A 24,831-nucleotide genomic window follows, 5' to 3' on the forward strand; every position below is an offset into this window, starting at 1 on the left:
TCGCAACTCGGTCAGTGTTGACTTTAGGCAATGCAGTCTTAGAGGAGCACAAAACATCACAAGAATAACCACCACTTACTGAGCACTCACTTACTAGATGCTAGATGCTTCATACTAAAATACAGCATATCTTGAATCCTCCAAACCACATTGCCAGGTAACTACTCTATTACTTAAATTTTATAGAAGAAACTTAGGCTCAGAAAGGGTAAGTAAAATGGCTTGTAGCTGTATAGATGAATAACAAGTGAAAGAGCTAAGGTTTGGATTATAATGAAAAAACACTTAAAAATATTTTATTCAATTGACACTCTTAATATAAATTCCACATAAAATAATTTTCCAGGTACAAAAAGCTTGCCACTTTAAGCACCAACACTCACATATTTTAAATATCTTAAAAAAAAAACACTTTAAATCGTACACTTGATAACTCAAGAATGCAATTACAAATATCAATTCCTGTGTTTATGCCTTTGGGAACTCCTGAGTTGTCTAGAATTTTTGCTTTTATGATGAAAAGCACTACAATGATTTTTTTTTTTAATTGAGTATCTATCTTCATCTTATAATTTTCTGCCTATGGGCCAGAACCAGGCTAACTGCTATACATAACGTCATTTTAGGTAATCCACAACACAACTTTGTAATGTAGATTCTATTATAAGAAAGAGCCATGGAGAGGTTAAACAACTCACCCAATGTCACTTAGCAGTCCTAGTAAAGGTTCTAGGTGTCTGAGCCTCCAACATCAAAGCTCAGTCTTAATTTTGACTCAGCTGTTTTTCAGGTTAGTTTTGCAAGATGGTCCCCTGTCAGTTTACAGATAGTCCAAATTTCCAGGTAAGTAATTGCAGATAGAAAATGTATTGACCTAAATAAACTCTGAGTTATTAAACTTCCAAAGAATATATTAATTGGAAAAAAAAAGTTAACCTTTTAGAATTTTGGACAAATTCTAACAATTTAAGGAAAAAATGGAAGCATGTAGCATATTAAGCATAACGTTACCCACCTGTTAAACCATCAAGCAAATTTCAATATTTGTGAGGGCTCTGTCCTAATTGTTTAGTAACTGCATTAATTTCCTATTTGCTGCCAAAATAAATTAACCCAAACTTCTGCCTTAAAACAACACAATTTATTGCCTTATATTCTGTAGGTTAGCAATCTTGCATGGGTCTCACGGGGCTAAAATCAAGCTGCTGGTAGAGCTGCATTCCTTTTGGAAGCATTCAGCAAGAATCAGTTTCCCTGATGATTCCCCCTTCTAGAGGCCTCAGACCACTCCTTGGCTTGAGGTTCCCCTCCTCCATTTTCAAAGTGCACAAGGGCAGGCTGAGTCCTTCCTTTTCACATGAAATCGTTATCACCTTCTCGCCTGCCTTTCCCTTTCATGTTTAAAGACGCTTGTGATTATACTGGATCACCTGTATAATTCAGGATACTCTCCCTATTTTAAGGGTTAGCTGATTAGCAACTTTAACTTCACCTGCAACCTGAATTCCCCTTTGCCATTTAAGGTTAACACGTTCACAGCTTCTGAAGATTACAACATGGATATCTTTGGGGATCTATTATGCTGCCCACCATAGTAAGAAAGAAAATCTTCAACTATAGTATGATATGATCCTACTAATTGAAGAATGAGGTGGAGATATGTCTTTTCCATTTCTTTTCATTTCTTTTACTGATAGAAAAAGAAGGAAAGAGGTGCTAGGGTGACTAGGAAATACTAAATTGGATTACACTATCTGCCAGGAATATTTAGACTGAATTTAATAAATCTATCTTGCAGATCTAAAAAATAATCTTCAGATATCCTTAGTCTAGGCAATAATATTTAGCAGCATATTGCTACACTCCTGGAAGGTTCTTTTACCTTCAGTAAAAGTAGTTTTTTGTTAGTTGACATTCTTTCATCCTTTGCCCTTGGAATTCACAAAGACTTCTGGGAATGCCCTTTGGCTTCAAAATATGCAATCAAAACTCAAGCTATTTGATTGACAAACATTAGTAATTCATCATAATTGTCATGCAAGGACTATACTTTTCAGAGGTTTTACTGTATTTTAGAATAGGTAGTTATCCCAACTAATTTTTCCAGCAGAAGAAACACATGAGGGCAAGATATTTTAGGCCACGAGTGGGGAAAGCTTTGGTATCATTTACTTATCATAGGTCACCTGCCTCTCTTTTGGTTCCCTTCAATTTCCCAGATGGTAACTTAAAACTATCCCCACTTTCACTGCAAGAAGTTGAACAAGGAGGAATTGTTAACCATAAATAAGCAATAATTCACCAACTGCCAAATAAAGGAGGAATGACTCTGATATTAGGTTAAACTATAAACTACCCATTATTACAAAAGCAACAAAAAAGATGCATAAACTTATAACTTAAGTAGGATCAATAAAAAGAAAACCATGAAACTCTACTGGGAAAACAGGAGAAAAATGAAACAACCTATCTTGTTGTTAGAATGATATTAACACTGGATGTGTAATAAGTATCCAAAAATGAATGCATAAATATATTTACTACAGTGTTTCTCAAAGTACAGTGCTTCAGACCAGCAGCATCAATGTCACCCTTGAAATTTATTAAAAATGCAAATTCCCAAGCCTCAACCCAGACTTAGTGAATCAGAAACTCTTTAAAGGTGGAGCCCAACAAACTATGTTTCAACAAGTTTTCCTTATGATCCTGACTGAAACCTGCCAAGATTTGAGATCACTGTTTTTTTAATGTAATCTCAACAAAAGTAACAACAGTAGTTTTTTCCTCCAAGAAGGAAATAGAACTAGACAAGCTGATTCTAAAGGTCTTATGGAAAAATAGACATTAAAATTCTGGCACTAGAGAAGGGACAAATTGGCAAAGACATCAATGAATGAATCAAAGAATAAAGAGTCCAGAAATATTCTTTATACATAGAAGAATTTAATGCCCAACAAGAGTGGCATTTTAAATCAGAAGGGGAATGGTGCAGAGACAACTTGTTAGCACTCATAAACAATGAACCAGCCAAATAAACAAATACATGGAACAGTAAGTTCTTGGAAGAAATTATGCTTGAGTTTTCATAAACTGAGAGAAGCAAAGACCTTTCTAAAAAGACATAAAACCATAGGAAGAAGACTGGAAAATTTGACTGTTTTTAAAAAATTAAGGAAAAAAATACTGTAATTATGCCAAATGACACATAATCAACTAGAGATAGGGATATTTGTAATAAATAAAACAGACTAAAAATCTAATCACCCTAACTCACAAAGATCTATTGCAAAATCAAAATCTTCCTAAAAGCATGAGTGAAGGTTATGAAAACAGGCACTCTTACAGTGGTGTGTGGTGTGAAGGAAGATTTACAAATATGTAAAAAGATATTATAAGAGAAGAAAATTAAAACAATAAAGGTATTTTTCCATCTTTGAATTTGACAAAATATATTTTGTAATACAATGTGGTAACAGTGAAGAGAAAAAGCGTTCTTTTTTACTGCAGGGAGAAATACAGACTGATGAAATATCACTGGAGTAGCATTTAGCAACATCCATCAAAATTTAAAAATAAATACATCTTACATTACATAGGTAAAATGTTTTTATTGTTTAAAAAGTATTTATTTTAATTGGAGGATAATTACTTTACAATATTGTGATGTTTTTTGCCATACATCCACATGAATTGGCCACAGGTATACATGTATATCCCCCATTCTGAACCCCCCTCCCACCTCCCTCCCTACCCTATCCCTCTGGGTTGTCCCAGAGCACCTGACTTTTGGTACCCTGCTTCATGCATCAAACTTGCACTGGCCATCTATTTTACATTTATGTTTCAGTGCTATTCTCTCAATTCATCCCACCTCACCTTCTCCCACTGAGTCCAAAAAGCCTTTTACATCTGTTTCCTTTGCTGCCCTGCATGTAGGATCGTTGTTACCGTCTTTCTAAATTTCATATATATGTGTTAATATACAGTATTTGTTTTTCTGATCTACTTGACTCTGTATAATATTTATCCTGCAGTAATATCAGTTCAGTTCAGTTCAGTCGCTTAGTCGTGTCCGACTCTTTGCGACCCCATGAACTGCAGCATGCCAGGCCTCCCTGTCCACATGGTCAATATGTAAATGCAATAATGTTAATTTCGTTCTTGTTTGAAATAACTTAATAGTAGACAACAAACATCTGATACTAGAAAATGTGTAAATAATGGACTATCCATCAAAGAATACCAAAGAACTATAACAGCTGCAAGAACAGACTGAGATAGCTTCATCAATATGGATCAATATAGACCAATATCTAAGGTAAATTACTAAGTGCAAAGAAAATGGTATAGAATATACAGCATATTTCCACATGTATAAAGGAAATAGATCTTATCTCTAATATATACATGCTTTTCTAAGCATATATTTATGAAGAACATAGTAATTGCTAGCACTAGCTAATATTCTGGTTGGGACTAGGGAAGGTGTGTAGGGTAGAAATCTTATTTACAATACTCCTTTGTTTTATTGCTACCATTTGAATTATCTTTAAAAGACACAGCACAATATTTGGAATGATGGAATAAAGACCTCCAAAAATAGCTTCTGCATAAATGCATGGTAATACTGGAAAAAAATGTCAAAATCACCATTTTCAAAACTCTGGAAACTAGCTGAAGGCTTAATGACAATCCAGACTGTTTATTCAAAATAACTAGCTGAATCTTGGTAAGAAGAGCAAATCTTATGACATTTTAATTTTCCATAATTCCCTTCCTCTCTCAAGTCCAGCTGGAGCAGCCTTGAAAACAAAGAGCCACTAACTCTGGTAGCTATATAAACTTGCAGCCTATCAGCCATTTACGGGATTAGTACAGATTTAGAGTTCCCCAAAACGTCCATCTCCAGAGGACTGTCACTATTTGGCTAATCTTGCAGGTCATTAAACGGCTCCATTTTCAGGGCACTTCACTTCATATGACTCAGCCCTATCTCTTGAAAACAGTCCTATTCTGAAGGCACTTGTTGAGGACAGTAGGGAGCAAGTGTTTAACAATAAAGCTAATTGGCGGTAGCTTTGATAGCTGGGGTTAACATGAGGCTGATCAAAAAAATTAAACGGAAAACTGGAGAATGGATGTTCATCGAAGACTACAAAAAGGTCCAATATATTTTTGATACCCTAGAGGGTCATGAACAGGTGCAGGGCTTGGAGCATGGTCATGACAGACTTGAGAGGTTTTATGCTTTCACCGCTGGCTGACTTTGAGGCTCTGTGTGAGCAGAAAGTGAAGGCTAAGTCTAAGGCTGAGTTGTAAACTGCCCATGGAGCACTGAGAACATATTCCAACATATATACAGAGCCTCCTCAGCAAAAGGCTAAGAGATTTATCAGTTCAAAACCCTATCAGTCATTAGATGGCTACTAAAGTAACAGAACAGAGACTTTAGTGGTCACAAATAACAAATAACACAAACTTCACAGAAAAATCACTTATAAAACAAGTTGCAAAACAACAAAAGAGACAGCTATGACAACAAACCCTTTTTTTTAAATTTTAAATCACCTATAACAAATAGGTTCAAAGAACTAAAAAAATAATTAAATGAAAGTATATGAATAACATTTCACCAACTATTGAATACAATAAAGAGAAATTAAAAAAAAAATTCGGGTACTGAAAAGTATACTGAAGTGAAAAACCTCACTAGTTTGAACAGCATATATGAACTGGCAGAAGAAGGTATCAGTTAACTTAAAGTCCATGAACTAAAGACAGGTCAATTGTGATTCTATCATTCAAGAAGCAAAAGAATTTTAAAAAATTAACAGAGCCATCGACACCAGGGACATCATCCAGCATCCCACTGCATGCAAAATGGGAATCCTAGGAGAGGAGAGAGAAAGGAAAAGAAAGAATATCAAAGAAATAATGACTCAAAACGTCCCAAAGATACTGAAAGAGCAACATTAATCTTAACATCCAAGATGCTCAACCAAAGTACAATAAAATCAAAGGGATCTGCACTCAAACACATTACAGTCAAAATGTCAAAAACAAATTATAAACAAAGACAAGAGATAATCTTGAAAACAGCAACAGGGAATAGACTCATTGTGTACAGGGAATCCTCATTAGGATTAAAGGCTGATTTCTCATCAGAAGCCATGGAGGCCAAATGGCATTGGGATGACATATCCAAAGTGCTGAAAGAAAAGTCTATCAGAAAAGAACCTTACATTCAGCAAAACTATTCTCTAAAGGAAAAATTAAGATATTTCCAGAAAAACAAAAACTGAGGGAATACGTTGCTAGCAGTTCTGCCCAGGAAATAAAAGAATAGAATCCTTGGGACTAATATTAGACAATAACTGTAATCTACATTACAAAGAGCACCAGTAAAGGTAACTACATAGGTAAGTATAAAAGATAGTATATTTTTCATTGTAATTTTTTTTCTATATGATTTAAAAGGCAGTTGCAAAATTTTAAAGGTTTTTGTATGGGCTGAAAATATATAAAAATGTAATTTATATGACAATAGTAGTAAAAATTAAAGAAGGGAATGAAACCACAGTGAAGCAAAATTTTTGCAATGAAATTGCTGCTGCTGCTAAGTCGCTTTAGTCGTGTCCGACTCTGTGCGACCCCACAGACGGCAGCCCATCAGGCTCCCCTGTCCCTGGGATTCTCCAGGCAAGAACACTGGAGTGGGTTGCCATTTCCTTCTCCAGTGCATGAAAGTGAAAAGTGAAAGGGAAGTCGCTCAGTCTTGTCTGACTCTTAGCGACCCCATGGACTGCAGCCTACCAGGCTCCTCCATCCATGGGATTTCCAGGCAAGAGTGCTGAAGTGGGGTGCCATTGCCTTAAATTGGTATTAATCTAGACTAGATTGTTTTAGGTTAGGATGCTAATTACAATCACCAGGGCAACCATTAAGAAAGCACCTCAAAAATATAGTAAAAGAAGCAGTAAGAAAATTGAAATGGTACACTAAAAAGAAAAAACCAAACAACTACCAAACACAAACAGTGAAAATAACAAAGAGGTGGAGACATGAAGGACATAGAAAGCAGGTAGCAAAATGGTAGATGTAATTCTTACCTTATCAATAATTACATTATATATAAATGGGCTAAACACCCCATCAAAAGTCAGAAATTGGCAGAATGGATTAATATACATGATCCTATTATATAATATTTACAAGAGAAATACTATCTATTCAAAGACAAAAATAGGTTGAAAAAAATATGCCCTGCAAACAGTAACTGAAGAGAGCTGGAATGGATACACTAATATCAGACAAGAGACCTTAAGACAAAATTCTTTACTAAAGGACATTTTATAATCATGAGTCAATCTATCAGAAAGACTTATCTATTGTAAATATGTATGGACATAGCCAAAAAAAATCCCAAAATACTTGAAGCAAAAACTTACAAAATTGAAGGGAAAGAACAGACAAATTGAAAAATAACAGTTGGAGACTTTGCTATTGCATCTTCAACATGCAGTGACTAGGGAGAAAATAAGTAACGAAATAAAAGAGTTAAAGGATACTAAAAATCAGCTGGACCTAACAGAGATCTACAGAACATTCCACCCAACAACACTAATCTATCATTCTTAAATGCACATGGAAATTCACAAATATGTGGAAATTAAATGCTGCATTCTTCAACAGTCAATAAGTCAAATAAGATATCGCAATGAAAATCAGAAAATATTTTAGAGAAAAAATAACGTATACAGAATGCACCAAAATAAATATGATTCAATTAAAGTACTATTAAGTTAAATCAGGAACAGAAATAAAATGGGGTATAAGGAATATTATGAACAATTGAATGTCAAGAAATTAGAAAACTGAGATAAAACAGGTATTCAATTAAAGACTTTTTTTTGTTGCCTTTAAATGTGTATTATGTTTGACAAAGTGCCAAAACAATGCACAATTAACTTACTTTCACAAAAAGGAGGATATTGTATTTTTTAAATTGATTTAACTTTTATCAAAGTAACATAGGCATGTAGCTTATCAAGTAAAATAATATTAAAGGACTTATAGTGAAAAATAGTACTGTTCTGCCACATACCTTTCTACTCTATGTCCCCAGAGGCAACTGTCCTCAATTCTTCTGGCTTTTTCCTTTGGGATTAATCTATGCACTTCTAAATGATATTCTTATTCTTATGATATTTACTCATTTATCAATTTTAAACAGTATTGGTTGACTCACCATCATATATATGACAGCAACTCTTCTATACACTTATCTCACATTTCTACACATCACTGATGCCAAAATTATAATTTTGGGTTAATTGACTAGCCAATATTTATGTATCATGACTTATAAACACTTATAAGCCAAAAACTGAACTAGGTCCATGCCTATTTTTTTCTAGTGGAGTTAATAATTTCCTCTTTTTCACCAACCTAGGTTTCTAGGTACTTAATATAATTATTATGTACTCCTCCAACATCCCTGCCACATGTATACGAATACTTTTTCTGTATGCTCAAATATATCACTTTCCTTTGTCTCTTGCGGGGGGGGAGTTCCTTCCTTCAGTTTTGCTGAACAGCACCCATGCTGACACTTTCTTTATCCCTTTCCTGACTGGGATTCTTTATTTTCAGTTGTCTGGGTCTTCTTCCTTCATAATTTACTTAACCATTTAGCATAATCACATTCTGTAGTAATTTCCTAGAAATCAGTCCATGGAGGGTGTTTTTTAGGGTGTTGGAGGGAGTACTCATTCTATTCTACCATCACACTTGATTTGTCTGGGGATAAAATTCTAAATAATGAAACGGTTATCCTTAAAAGTTTGAAGAAATTGTTTTACAGTGTACTTGTCAGAAGTCTAATGCCATTTATACTCCTTTGGATGTGAACTATTCCCATTCTCTGCCCTTGGGAAGCTCTTAACATTGTTTTCTCCACCCTTGGTATGCTGAAATCTTGAGATGATTCTGTGTGGTGTGAGCATTTTTCATTAAGTGTGCTGGATATTCAGCGAGCTTTTTCAGTGTGAAGACATGTATCATTCAGTTTGGAGAAACTGAGTCATATTATTTCATTGATAATTTCTTTTCCTAATTTTTCTGTTATTTTATGGAAATCCTATTTATAATGTCATAGGCCTCCTGGGTTAAGATGTGAATATCATGTTTTTTCTGCCATTTGGTTTTTTATCTCTCTGCTTCTTGTTCTCTTTTCTAGGAGCTCTGCAAACTTTTTCTCGGCCTATTTAAATTTATAATTAAATTTTATTTATGTTACAGTATTTTAAGTTTAAAGGCTCTGCCTTTTCTAATTAAAAAATTTAAACAGCACCTTGCTTAATGGATTTTCTATTTTCTTATTTAATGGACTCCGTATTTTTTTAATGGGCTCCATAGTTTCTCTTGTTTCCCGTGTAGCTCAGCTGGTAAAGAATCCACCTGCAATGCAGGACGACCTTGGTTCAGTCCCTGGGTTGGGAAGATCCCCTGGAGAAGGGCAAAACTACCCACTCCAGTATTCTTGCCTGGAGAGTTCCATGGACTGTATAGTCCATGGGGTCACAAAGAGTCAGATATGACTGAGCGACTTTTACTTCACTTCATATTTTCTCTTAACGCTTCATGGTCAGTTTGTCTTACCCTATCTTATGTATGTTTCTTTCCTTTTTACTTTTGTATTTTAATTACTTGGCTACCTTTGGTCAGTTTCCTCTGTTTAGACTTATGTTTTTCATGTTAGAGGCTTTTCTTGAATTACTGGACAACTTCTGAAACACACTATTGGACATTCACTCATATTAAGGATGAAACACCAAAAGAGATGTCTGGGTAAGGTTTGTCAACTGTGGGCTTGACTGAGAATTAAGATGTACTATTTGAAGGAGGATCTCCAAATGTTAGGATCTGAAGATCTCTTACTTTGAAAATACTCAACAGGCATCAACAGTAAAGTGCTATTTCCTTCCTCTGTTTTGCTGTACACGTTGAAACTATTTTGAGCAGACTTTGCAAAATTATTTCATAAATACATTCACCTAATTTGACATTACAAAAATTATTTTCATAAATAATTTTGATGAAAATTTTAAGTGATTTTTCAATTTAAAATGCTTTAGGCAAAATAAAGTTCAAACTAGTTAAGACATTTCCACAGACTTTCACAATATGTTAGATATGTTTTATACTCCTTCTTACTTTTACATGCATTACAAAAAAAGCATTTTGGACAACACAGCATTCAAAAAATTAAGTTTTAGATAACTCTGATTTAGATAAATATAGACCAAGAAAAGATTTTGAGCTATTATTCCTAATCAACTATCTCATTCTGTAAATAGGAAATAGCATCTCAATCATTCTTCCAAGGTAAACAGATTTTGGAATTTTAAAACCTGATGTTTTACCAGTTCTTCAACAAGTGTTTATCTTGTAGGGTTCTACAGACAGAAAATTGGGGGATTTGAATTATGTATCCTCTCTTGTGCTCCATATCCATTCAAATGTCAGGTACATATGTTCACCTTCTATATTTCAAACATTCAAATTCCCCTATGCTTTCCTATTGCTCAATTAGTGAAAAGTCATAATATTTTTGATTAGGTTACTGTGACAGATTTCTAACCTCCCACTTCATATTATGCTACTGAATAATCCCTTGAAATACCAATTTTCCCGTTATATTTCCTTAGACAACATTCTTCTATATTGGTATCCGTTCGGTTGGTCACTCAGTTGTGTCTGACTCTTTGAGACCCCATGGACTGCAGTCCAACAGGCTTCCCTGTCCATCACCAACTCCTGGAGCGTGTGCAAACTGATGTCCATGGTGATGCCATCCAACCACCTCATTCTCTGTCATCCCCTCCTCCTCCAGCCTTCAATCTTTCCCAGCATTAGGGTCTTTTCCAAGGAGTCAGTTCTTCTCATCAGGTGGCCAATGTACTGGAGTTTCAGCTTCAGCATCAGTCCTTCCAATGAACATCCAGGACTGATCTCCTTTAGGATGGACTGGTTGGATCTCCTTGCAGTCCAAGGGACTCTCAAGAATCTTCTCCAACACCACAGTTCAAAAGCATCAATTCTTTGGCATTTGGCCTTCTTTATAGTCCAACTCTCACATCCATACATGATCACTGGAAAACCTATAGCTTTGACTAGATGGACCTTTGTCGGCAAAGTAATGTCTCTGCTTTTGAACATGCTGTCTAGGTTGGTCATAACTTTCCTTCCAAGGAGTAAGTGTCTTTTAATTTCATGGCTGCAGTCACCATCTGCAGTGATTTTGGAGCCCAAAAAAAGTCTGTCACCGTTTCCATTGTTTCCCCATCTATTAGCCATGAAGTGATGGGAATGGATGCCATGATCTTCATTATTGTGAATGTTGAGTTTTAAGCCAGGTTTTTCACACTCTTTTTTCCCTTTCATCAAGAGGCTCTTTAGTTCTTCTTCGCTTTCTGCCATAAGGGTGGTGTCACCCTTGTCTCTGAGGTTGTTGATATTTCTCCCTGTAATCTTGATTCCAGCTTGTGCTTCATCCAGCCCAGCATTTCACATGATGTACTCTGCATATAAGTTAAATAAGCAGGGTGACAGTATACAGCCTTGATGTATTCCTTTCCTGATTTGGAACCAGACTGTTGTTTCATGGCCAGTTCTAACTGTTGCTTCTTGTCCTGCATACAGGTTTCTCAGGGGGCAGGTAAAGTAGTCTGGTATTCCCATCTCGTTAAGAATTTTCCACAGTTGTGATCTATACAGTCAAAGGCTTTTGTGTAATCAATAAAGTAGAAGTAAATGTTTTTCTAAAATTCTCTTGCTTTTTCTATGATCCAATGATGTTGGCAATTTGATCTCTGGTTCTTCTGCCTTTTCTAAATCCAGCTTGAACATATGGAAGTTCACAGCTCATGTACTGTTGAAGCCTGGCTTGGAGAATTTTGAGCATTACTTTGCTAGCATGTGAGATGAGAGCAATTGTGAGGTAGTTTGAGCATTCTTTGGCATTGCCTTTCTTTGAGATTGGAATGAAAACTGACCTTTTCCAGTCCTGTGGAAATCCACACTGGTATACGTCAAGCCATTTAGCTATATGGTACATTCTAAAAGATTATGTGGACACACAATTTTTAGACTAAGACTTATTTGTAATGAATTAAATAAAATTACTTGATGAATGTCTATTTTCTCCTATATTGTGACACAAATTTAAGTCTCTGGTTAGACTGCCTGGATTTGAATGTGACTGTCAACAAGTGTCTTTACCTATTAAGTGCCTCAGTTTTAACGTTTGTAAAATTAGAATAGTAAGAATATCTTATAGGATTGCCTACAGAAAAAAAATGTGTAAAAATACATATAAGTTTTAGAACTAATGTGACATTGTGTAGGAGGCTTTAGTAGGGTACCTCTCACATAGGAAATCACTCCTGGCTCTACTTTTTTTTTCTCCACTACATTTTACTAGCATTATCTTTGTTACTGTTGTTTCTTGAGATATACGTTTTTTAGTCAATATTCTGACAATTTATAATTCACAATCTGATATTAATACACAGTTTCATCCATCATACTGTACATGATGGAGTTTTAGAATTGACCCTGAAGGACAGGTAGATTTTAACAGGGAAAAATGGAAAAGAAGGATGCCCAAGGAGAAGGGAAGATCATCACAAAAGCAACAAGTTAGGGGCAATGCAAAGATCTATGGAGAGCAGAGGGGCTTCCATGGTATCTCAGATAGTAAAGAATTTACCTGTAATGCAGGAGACCCGAAGATTCCCAGGAGAAGGGAATGGCTCTTCACTCCAGTAATTCTTGCCTGGAGAATTCCATGGACAGAAGAGCCTGGTGGGATACAGTCCATGGGGTTGCAAAGAGTAGGATACAACTGAGCAATTAATGTTAACTAACTAAATTAAGATTTCATCTTAAAGATAGCTTGTCTGATTTAGTTACTGCCTTTACAAACAACCAGATAAAATGTCACATTTTAGACAAGTAAATCTACTGATTCAATGAATGCCTTATTGCCTTCTTTTCAGTAAAGGAGAAACTGAGTTACAGGACCAAAGATTTTCTGGAAGGAGATATCAAGTTCCTGGTGATTGTCATAAAAAATGTACCCAGAAAGAGACAACTGTCTTATTACATTTTATTTAACTTGTTCATTTGTAAGTTTTGTCAGTATCAAATTTCACTAATTTTTTCTTCTTTTAGGAGAACTTTCTATTTCTTCTTTTTCTAGTTATAATTTGTCTTGTACCATTCTTTCCATCCAGCTTTCAAGTTACAAATTTGATCTGAACATACTAAAATTAGAATATAGTTTCTTGTCTCAGGTTCTTTACTTGTAAACCAAAATATCACAACCAGAGGACATCTAAGACTATCATTCTACAGTTTTCTAGAAAAGATGAAATTTAAAGTTACATAAATTATTTCCACTTAACTTGCTGAGAAAGTGGCCACCTGAGAAGGTGTCCTTTGTGCCTTTTATCTTCCAATTCAAGATATCCTCCCTCTGATGAGCACCAGGTTGGTGATGAGATAGCTCAGAAAATGTGCAAGACCATATGATGTGCTGAGATTCCAGAAGGAAGGATCAAGTACCCAATTTGGAGACTGACAGAGGCTGGAGAAGCTGTGGCTGACAGGCCAGAGGGTCTCACCAAAACTTCCAGAGTTTGAGAAATCTTGGCCTTTGCTGAAAGTAATTATAGACCAATGTGTGTAGTCCTAGGAGTTCTGGCTGATATTTGTGGAAGACCTTCTAAGCAAACATAAAGATGGTCCAAGTTACTCTCTATTCCTGAGGAGGACTTTAACCCAAATAATCCTTCTGTTTCCTCAAGAAATGGTGAATAAGCTTGCCAGTCTGTATATTTAAAGATCACAGAGCAGACAATGTTAGGCCTCTCACCACTCACTCAAAGGTTGCACAGAGCCATTATTAAGCAAAAGGAGATAATAATATACACAAGGGGTTCCAATAAGCAGAGAAAGAAAAAGCAAACAGGCCCCGAGATCAGCAAAGCACTAAGTTATTAGGTCATAGTAGACTGGAATTGCTAGAGGAGAAAGAAAAAAATATTAACAAAGTAATAGGTAAAGATCCCTGGGTCAGGAAGATCCCCTGGAGAAGGGAATGGCAACCTACCCCAAATTCTCATGGACAGACGAGCCTGGAGAGCTACAGTCCACGGGGTCACAAAGAGTCGGCTATAACTAAGTAACTAACACACACAATACATAAAGATATTCGGCTTTAAAACATACCCTGGAATTTAGACACCTGACTTTTACACTTAAAAATAAGAGAACAAACTAATGGTTATTGGTGGGGAGAGGAAAGAGGGAAGGAGCATGTAAGGGTAACGGAGTAAAAGGTACATACTGTAATGTATAAATTAAGCTATAAGAATATACTGTACAACATGGGGAATACAGCCAATATTTTATAATAACTTAAAAATGATTATACATTATAAATTCTTTTCAGAAATAGAAGAACTGAAATGAAGTATGTACCTGTTGAGCCTAGAATTATTATTGTAAGATTAAATGGAAGAAATATCTCAAGATATAGAGCAAACATACAGAGAGAGAAATAGTTAGGAAAAACAGACTTGAAAAATAACTCCAAGAGAAATATCACGTAAGGAATATAATAAGCAGAAGAAAAATAAAACCAGAAAAAAATACAGATGGAGATTAAGAATGAAGAAATAATGTAAGTAAAGTTCCCTAGTTTGAGAAACTGAGTTTGTGAATGAAAGAGCCCCCTAAGTTCTAGGTAGATTAATCAAAGTAAACAATACAGTTACACATATTTTGGTAAAGTTTCTATATTATAATGAATAAAAGAATATATTACAAATTTCAAGAATGAAAGAACAAGTTACTTAGCAAAGAAAAAGAATCAGACTGTGGTTTTCTTATCTGCAATGCTTGAAACTAGAGGATACTGAGAACAGAAAAATAGACTGTCAACAAACAACTCTATGCCCAAACAAGTTATCATACATCAAGCAGATTAGCACAAAGAATTGTGGATATACAACCATGAGAGATAATACCACTCCTTTAAAGCATCTAATGAAAATATTCAAAAAGGTACTTGAACCAAACAACATATGAATCAGAAAAGAAATTTCAAGGTAAGTGGAACAGCCCTACTATATATACATGTTAAAACTAAATGGATAATGATTTACTGGTAATTTAACTAAAGCAAAGGGTTTAACTATAAAGCAATGTAACTATAAAGTAAGGGTTCTTAAAACAAAGGAGGCATATGACAAGGGAAAAAAATAATAAATCTGGAACTCAGAGTATTGAACTATTTCAGCAAAACAGTTGGAAGCAAAACAGAGTTGGAGTTAGAGTTGGAAGGGAGGGAGTAAGGGAAAGTAAAGGAAGAACTAAAGAGCCTTTTGATGAAAGGGAAAGAGGAGAGTGAAAAAGTTGGCTTAAAAGTCAACATTCAGAAAACTAAGATTACGGCATCTGGTCCCACTTCTTCATGGCAAACAGAGGATGAGATGGTTGGATGTCATCACCGACTCAATGGACATGAGTTTGAGTAAACTCCGGGAGTTGGTGACGGACAGGGAGGCCTGGCGTGCTGCGGTTTCATGGGGTCGCAAAGAGTCGGACAGAACTGAGCAACTGAACTGAACTGAACTGAACTGAACTGAAAGGAAAGGAAAGGGAAGTAAAAGCACCCTAAAGGCCTCGTTTGGTGATAGGGAATGGAATGAGGAATTAAAACATTCTAAAGCCTTCATCTAAGAGAGGGAATAGAGTAAATATCTGTGGGGAAATACATGTCAGATATTGAGTATTAGAATAAAAAAGCATATTATTTCCAGATTAAGGCGGCACAAAAGGAAATAAAATGAACTGAAAAATGAATTTCAAAACATCAGTAAAAATAAAGGGAAAAGAACAAAAAATAAAATAATAACATAAAGTAATATGAAAGAAAATAATAGAAACATAAAGCAATACACTCCAAGAACTAGTTGTCACTGCACACAGTGTTAAGAGTATATTCCTCTTAACAGAGGGAGCTTAAGACAGGGTTAAAAAGCAAAACTTGGTGATATATTTTACAAAATGACATTCAAATGAAGATTACTAGATATCTTTCTTGTTTTAAGAAAGTGTTAAGAATGTAAAAATATAAATGTAAATAGTTACATGTCTGTCTATCTACAGATCTATCTATCTAATATTAAGACAGACAAGAGCTGGGCATGTTAAATAGTAATCAAAGTCAAATTTTGTTCAAAGATTGGATGATACATAGCTATTTAGCGGAAAAATGTTTTCTACATTTTCCAGAATACTCTTAAGAGGAATATTTTCTTTGCAACATTTATGGCAATTCGGATATGTCTCCTACTACCCTTGCTTTGCAAATAGATTTTCCTAATATGAATTTTGAGACAATTATCTATCTTTTCAAAATTAGTTAAAAATAGTCCAACTTGCCTTTTTTCTCTAAATAGTTTAGTTTTACATTTACATACTATTTTCTCTATTTCACAACCAAAATGACAAGAAGAACAAAGAAGAAAATGAAGTACAGGTAGAAATATCAAGTAGGAAGTTTATCCAAATGAAAATTAAAACTTGGGGATAAACAAGGGCAAATTCATACCTTAATATTCTACTGAGAATAACTTACTTGAAATGATATAATTAGTAAATATAAGGTTTTTAAGGTAAACTACAAAATCATATCTCTTGAAATATGAAAAAAATATATATATTCTGAGAAGGGGTTGACACAGTATGAGATCATTGGATGGCATCACTGACTCAATGGACATGAGTTTGAGTAAACTCCGGGAGTTGGTGATGGACAGGGAGGCCTGGTGTGCTGCAGTCCATGGGGTCGCAAAAAGTTGGAGACGACTGAGCAACTGAACTAAACTGAAAATTCCCAGAAGAAACTCATACAAAGACTGTCTTAAAAACATGTATGTATGCTCTTCAAAAGATGAAGAAACAAATTGAACTATTATTGGCCCTCAGGAATAGCAGAGGTGAGTTTTTTGATTTCTTTTATAAATGACTGTATAATCTCTCCAAATTATGCTTTCTGAAACAGTAACAGGTCATTTTAATTTTAAAATAACATTATGGTATAGACCTACCAATATCCCCACTTTTCAATAAAAAAATTTGTTAATAATGGACCATCAAATTATTTCTATGCAGTAAGGATAGGATATGAATATTAAGATATGGTATATTACTAAGACATCCTTCAGATAAGGTTTCACTGTTTCATTCATTATAAGTAAATGAATAAATATTCTTATGTAAATATATACATATGCCTGTAAAAGAAAGAAGGACATAGTAGCTGCTGCTGCTGCTAAGTTGCTTCAATTGTGTCTGACTCTGTGCGACCCCACAGATGGCAGCCCACCAGGCTCCACCATCCCTGGGATTCTCCAGGCAAGAACACTGGAGTGGGTTGCCATTTCCTTCTCCAATGCAGGAAAGTGAAAAGTGAAAGTGAAGTCGCTCAGTTGTGTCTGACTCTCAGTGACCCCACGGACTGCAGCCTACCAGGCTTCTCCATTCATGGGATTCTCCAGGCAAGAGTACTGGAGTGGGATGCCATTGGCTACTCCATGTCTCATGCTTAGTAATCCTCTAAATATATATATATTTTGGCTGTGCCATGTGGCATGTAGGATCTTAGATCTCTGACCAGGGATCGAACCTCCAGTCCCTGTAACTGGAAACATGGAGTCTTAACCACGAAACTAACCAGGGAAGTCCCCTAGAAGCAGTTAGCTATTTTTGTGTTAAACAAGATGGGAAAAGATGTATAAGTATTCCTTTTTAGGCAACATAACTTGACTTTTATACTTATTCAATATTAAAAAAGCAGTTCAGTTTTACATTTTAGACTTATCATACAGATGCACTTCCGTGAAGATCCATTCCTTTTCAAAGCCTAGAGAACTTTTGTTTACAATGAGAGGTAAAAACAACAGATGATAATATATGCATTGTCTATGTAGATATTATTTTATTTCAGTTTTTGAACAGTAGACTGTCTACAGAAAAACAAAAATATGAAAGAACAGATCTTGAAAAAACTACCACAATACATATAAAATTCTTTTCCTAGTCTTCTAAAAATAGTGTGATTGTTTACTGAGAACCTTCAATGTGCAAGGCATTGTTCTTAGTGAATTATCTCATTTAATATCCATAATAGGTCTATGCAGCAAGCATTATTCCCATTCTACTAGTGAGGAAACAAAGTTGGAGAGGTCACATGGGAAGAATAATAGTTCAGCCAAGTTTGACTTCAAATCTCTTTCCTCCAAAATAATATAAAGGTCATATATCAAAAACTAAAAGCTTTTTAACTCTAAGATGACAATATCCAAAGTAGTTATTAGTCAACCAAACCCCAAAAGAACAAACACACACACATACATACACACATAGATGCCTTAAGTGAAGAGGTCATCATGCTGAAAAGAGATAATAACATCTCAGTTATCTGGAACCATCAAGAACTTAAAAACTAAAAGGACATTTTTCCAGATAATTAAAACACAGAGAATTAAAAATAATTTCCAGATAATTAAAAATTATCCATTCATCATTCAAAATATTTAAGGGAATTTTTCTAAGTACACATTATACATTTTCCTATATTCTTAACAGAATGAACTTTTAATAATAATATAACTTTTCTTGATAATACAAATTTATTCTTATAAAAACTGGAATCTCTTCTGGTTTAAAAGGAAAGTTAGTGCCCGTGCTGTAATTACAGAGGTGACCTTAGTTGTCAATGAAAGTATTTGTCCTTATTGTGACAGGAACACCAATGTCCCACGTTTTTTGATTTCTTAAATCTTTTCTAATATTTTATGCCACTCATTCGGTATTAAAAAAAAATAATCCTTAAACAACTGCAGGTTGGGAAACAGAGAAACAAGTAGATTTTTTAATTCTTCTAACATCCTTCCTCTCTTTTATCTATTTACTCAACAGAAATTTTGTGGCTACTTTAGGAGCTGGGCATGATGGTAGATACTTGCTAGAATTAGATTTTATGTTCTAACAACTATGAACATGACTGATAAACAATTTTTCCTGGCAATACTTTATGAAATCACCCAGCCAACATTGATGCTGGTGGTTCAGGATCTACATTTTGCAAAATACAACATTACAGGAAACTGGGATAAAAATAGTATCAATATATACTTGAAACAGAAAGATAAAGTTTGATACAAACTGGAGAAAGAAGAGAGAATGGCTGTAGCAGCTCAGATATGAACTGGGTTCAGGTTTTGGTACAGTGTCTCTCAGCATGGCTCAACTAGTACCTGTAAAATAACCCATAATGCTTATTAATAAAAGTGGATTCCTCTGCTTTATCCCAGATCTGTTGAATGAGAAAATGCGGGGGCTAAGCCTGAGACTCTCCACTGCTAAGAAACTCACTTCTAAGAATCTAAACACAGTCCTTTATAATAAGCAGCTGTAACAGAAAGCTATATTAGAAACAAGATTCCCTTACAACTAAGTCAAAGTAGATTTTCTATCTTACATACATATGAAGGCTATTTTTTATGAAAGAGTTATAGAACACTCATCATATGTCATAGAAGGTATCTAAATAAAGATACCACAATAGTGCCCCCGTCTTAAGTATAAAGACAACCACAAGATAGTTCCTAAACTAAAAAAGCTTAGAGTTTCATGTTTTTTAAAGACAGTAAAATCAATAGTCCTTTCACCTAATAAGCTCTAATTAATTTCTATTTTAGAATATGGACAAGCGATCACTGTAATTAGTTGATAATATAGCTTGACTCATAAATCCTCTTTAAAAACAGCAACAAAATAAGTCCTTTTGAATGGCCTCTGTAACCACATTTTATGACAAAGAACTCCTCATTCATCTCTTATTATGAGGAAATAAGATGTTACAGATGAATGCAGTTTTCAGGTAAGTGAAGCTTCCCTTAATAACTGCCCAAACTATTTTAACTCTAATCACTTTTGGCGAGCTTTCTAAAATATATTACACATTAGCTGGTCTTCCCAACCTTGCCCAGGAGAATAATTAACTATCATTAAGTGAGTAAATCCTTGTTGCTACTCTGGAGCACACTATATAAGCAAAAGGTAGACAGTAAATCAAGGTCTGCAGTGTGGCAGGTCCATCCTTGGGAAATCTGATTGGAGATATAGTTAACCATTTTCTCCTTGTACAGTGTCTTAATACACATGCCTGTCTCACCTGATCAGAAGTCATCACAACTTTTTCAGTATAATTTATCTGATTTGTGAGATAGGTTCCTTGGGTTCCCAGAGTGAATTCTGATTATATCACATAGCTTGTAAGTTTCAAATTTGATGAATTTTGATGAAAATTTTCTACATGCTTATATTTAGATGTTTGTATGATAACAGAAACACCCCAGTTATAGGAAACAATATTTGTTGTTGCTGTTTAGTTGCTAAATTGTATCTGACTCTTGTGATCCTATGGAATGTAGCCCACCAGACTCCTCTGTCCATGGGATTCTCCAGGCAAGAATACTGGAGTGGGTTGCAAGCCTTCCTCCAGCAGATCTTTCCAACCCAGGGATCAAATCTGCGTCTCGTGCATAGCAGGCAGATTCTTTACCACTGAGCTACCAGGGAAACATAGCTCATTTGGTAAAGAATATGCCTGCAATGCAGGAGACCTGGGTTCAATTCCTGGGTTGGGAAGATCCCCTGGAGAAGGAAATGGCAATCCACTCCAGTATACTTGCCTGGAAAATCCCATGGACAGAGGAGTCTGGTGGGCTACAGTCCATGGGGTCCCAAAGAGTCGGGCATGACTTAGCGACTAAACCACACCACCACCACCAGAGAAACCCTAGGAAACAATATGTTGAAACTAATTTTGCATGGTTTCACTGACTTAATCACTTACTGCATTGTACTATAAAAGATGATACTCTAGATGCATTTTGCGAAGTATAGGATCATTGCTCTACTGTGTCAGCTTCCAAAAGTACAGGGTTTCTAATGTACTACAGAGGAAGAGTTGAGAGTCGTCAAAAAACCAAAATAAACCAAAAATTTATTTAATCAATTTACCTAAAACATACCAACATTTTCTCAAAATAGTGTATTACATTTTTTTCAAGATAGTAAGTAAAATTTTCTTTCAGAAAATAAGGCCTGGGCTTTGAAACTATTGGGCTTCCCTTGTGGCTCAGCTGGTGAAGAATCCGCCTGCAATGCAGGAAACCTGGGTTTGATCCTGAGTTGGGAAGATCCTCTGGAGAAGAGAAAGGCTACCCAGTCCAGTATTCTGGCCTGGAGAATAGTCCATGGGGTCGCAAAGAGTTGGACACTACTGAGTTACTTTCCCTTTTAAAAATATTACTTCCCTAAGTGTTCCCAGAGACTTTGCTTCTAGATCCATGGAGCAGACTTTCCTCTACCCATACAACAGAGCTATTGCAAAGCCTATCAGTTCAGTTCAGTTCAGTCGCTCAGTCGTGTCTGACTCTTTGCGACCCCATGAATCGCAGCACGCCAGGCCTCCCTGTCCATCACCAACTCCCGGAGTTCACTCAGACTCATGTCCATCGAGTCCATGATGCCATCCAGCCAACTCATCCTCGGTCGTCCCCTTCTCCTCCTCCCCCAATCCCTCCCAGCATCAGAGTCTTTTCCAATGAGTCAACTCTTCGCATCAGGTGGCCAAAGTACTGGAGCTTCAGCTTCAGCATCATTCCTTCCAAAGAAATCCCAGGGCTGATCTCCTTCAGAATGGACTGGTCGGATCTCCTTGCAGTCTAAGGGACTCTCAAGAGTCTTCTCCAACACCACAGTTCAAAAGCATCAATTCTTCGGCACTCAGCCTTCTTCACAGTCCAACTCTCACATCCATACATGACCACAGGAAAAACCATAGCCTTGACTAGACGGACCTTAGTCGGCAAAGTAATGTCTCTGCTTTTGAATATGCTATCTAGGTTGGTCATAACTTTTCTTCCAAGGAGTAAGTGTCTTTTAATTTCATGCCTACAGTCACCATGTTCAGTGATTTTGGAGCCCCCAAAAATAAAGTCTGACACTGTTTCCACTGTTTCCCCATCTATTTCCCATGAAGTGATGGGACCGGATGCCATGATCTTCATTTCCTGAATGTTGAGCTTTAAGCCAACTTTTTCACTCTCCTCTTTCACTTTCATCAAGAGGTTTTTTAGCTCCTCTTCACTTTCTGCTATAAGGGTGGTGTCATCTGCATATCTGAGGTTATTATATTTCTCCCGGCAATCTTGACTCCAGCTTGTATTTCTTCCAGCTTGTTCCAGCTTGTGTTTCTTCAAAGCCTACAGGAGCCGCCAAATGTCTACAGTGGCACAACATTTCTTAAATTTGACAATTATTTGAATCACATAATTTCAACAAAAGAAGTTAAAACTTTTTGAAAGTGTCAATTGGGGGAGGTAGTTCAAATTTCAGAAGGCTGTTAAATTATGTTTAAATAGTCTAAAGATGGAAATTAGTAAGAAAGAAAAAGGAATTGCATCTGCCTGCAATGCGGGAGATCTGGGTTCGATCCCTGGGTTGGGAAGATCCCCTAGAGAAGGAAATGGCAACCCACTCCAGTATTCTTGCCAGGAGAATCCCATGGATGGAGGAGCCTGTTGGGCTACAGTCCACGGGGTCACAAAAAGTCGGACATGACTGAGCTAGTTAACTTTAAATTTTAATTTTAATTAAAATAATTTAATTTAATTTAATTTATTTAATTTTTTAATTTAATTTAATTAAATTTAATTTTATTAATTATAAATTAAATATAAAAAACCAAATTCTGCATTTGTCTAGTCAATTATTTATTAAAATATATTTATATTACCTGAATTATCAATTTTTATAGTATACAGCCACAAAATAGAAAAGCTAAGGTGTAGAATGAGCTCTTCCTCAAATTTTAACATTTTCATAAATTGCCAAATTCTTAAAACTTATTACTAACAAAATGTTCCTTTTTCATAATGATCAATGATGTTTTCAATACAGTGACAACCTTCTCTGTTCAATATGTCAGCTATATTTCCATTGAGCTGATTTGTTTAAAGACATAACACTATGATCTGAGTACTTTGGTTAGGAAATTCCTTAAGTTTCCTTCAGCAATAGCTTGTTTTCTTGTCCAGGACTGGTAATAGTTCTGTGTTGCTTTTAATTCTCTTGAACTGTAGTATCTTTAAAATTTGGATTGGATGTATAAAGGCATTTTGGAGATCATTATAAAAATGACAAAAAGCAATATGAAATTGATAGACTAAAAAATACAGAGCTAAACCTTCAATACTTATAAGATCAAAACTGATAAAATTTACAGTTGTGCTGACAGAAGCATTCAATGAGAAGCCAGATTTTTTTTCCTTAAAAAAACAGAAATTGTGCTAGTATACTGAATAAGTGCAAACACTTCATACAAATGAAACCTATTAACTTTAACTAAGGTTTTTCTAGGGCTTCCATGGTGGCTCAGAGGGTAAAGCATCTGCCTGCAATGTGGGAGACTTGAGTTCGATCCCTGGGTCAGGGAAGATCCCCTGGAGAAGGAAATGGCAACCCACTCCAGTATTCTTGCCTGGAGAATCCCATGGACAGAGGAGCCTGGTGGGCTACAGTCCACGGGGTTGCAAAGAGTCGGACATGACTGAGCGAGCGACTTAAGGATTTTCTAAGACAGAGGTGGAAGTGAAGCTTCAGATATCTGTTGCTGGTAGAACAGTTTTCAGATATTTAAAGAGTGACTCACAGATAATACATGCATATGCATATACCTGAACTAATATCTGAGTGTGTGTGTATATGGAAATTTGTACACTATATTTTTGCTGCTGATAGTCACTTTCAGTCTATGCAGGGATATGTGGTATGAAGGAAAAAGGACAGGCCCATAAAACAAGAAACTTGGGACTCAGTTTCTGCTCCAACCCTAATTAACATCTGACATTGGACAGACAAATGCTTCTTACTGGCCTTCAGGATACCAGGGCCTTTCTTACCCCAAATATAGGTCTACTGTAAGGGTCAAAAATATATGTATTTTATTATATACATGTAAAGAAACATATGTTGACATGGTTTTTAAAGGAGTTTCTCAATTAAGGTATCACAGTAATTTATTATTAATAATTAAATACTGAAATATGCAATTTTAAATTTATTTTTAATTCAAGGAATATTTAATATTATCTTAAACTGTAAGCTATATTCCTTTCTCTTTTCGTTAAGTGCATTCGGAGAAGGCAAGGGCAACCCACTCCAGTACTCTTTTGCCTGGAAAATCCCATGGACGGAGAAGCCTGGCTGCATACACTGCAGCCTACCAGGCTTCTCCGTCCATGGGGTTGCTAAGAGTCGGACACAACTGAGCGACTTCACTTTGACTTTTGACTTTCATGCATTGGAGAAGGAAATGGCAATCCACTCCAGTATTCTTGCCTGGAGAATCCCAGGGACAGAGGAGCCTAGTGGGCTGCCATCTATGGGGTCACACAGAGTCAGACACACCTGAAGTGACTCAGCAGTAGCAGCAGCATTCCGATATGCTTTCCAGAGTAAGGAACGTGTTGTACATGTGACTACTACCCATCATTCAATCATACTGGATAACAGACTGTCAATTTCTATTTAAATATAAACGAAGGGAAAAAGAATGCAAAGAATAGAGGAAAACAATAGAATGGAAAAGACTAGAGATCTCTTCAAGAAAATTTGAGATAC

General features: G+C 35.8%; 1 protein-coding gene across 49 annotated transcripts in view; it reads right to left on the reverse strand.

Moving 5' to 3' along the window:
• Nucleotides 1-24,831, reverse strand: part of MBD5 (methyl-CpG binding domain protein 5) — a 479,551-nt gene that overhangs the window by 339,704 nt on the left and 115,016 nt on the right. For 4 of the 49 annotated variants that reach the window (XM_060410012.1, XM_060410002.1, XM_060410013.1 and 1 more), the window contains exon 1: nt 699-2,064. The exons of the other annotated variants lie outside the window; for them this stretch is intronic. The gene's annotated coding sequence lies outside the window, so the exon portion shown is untranslated. Of the gene's footprint in view, nt 1-698; nt 2,065-24,831 lie in introns of those variants that run through there. 49 annotated transcript variants of the gene reach the window in all.

Source organism: Ovis aries, chromosome 2 (assembly GCF_016772045.2).
Source record: "Ovis aries strain OAR_USU_Benz2616 breed Rambouillet chromosome 2, ARS-UI_Ramb_v3.0, whole genome shotgun sequence".
In the NCBI taxonomy this organism is placed as follows: domain Eukaryota; kingdom Metazoa; phylum Chordata; class Mammalia; order Artiodactyla; family Bovidae; genus Ovis; species Ovis aries.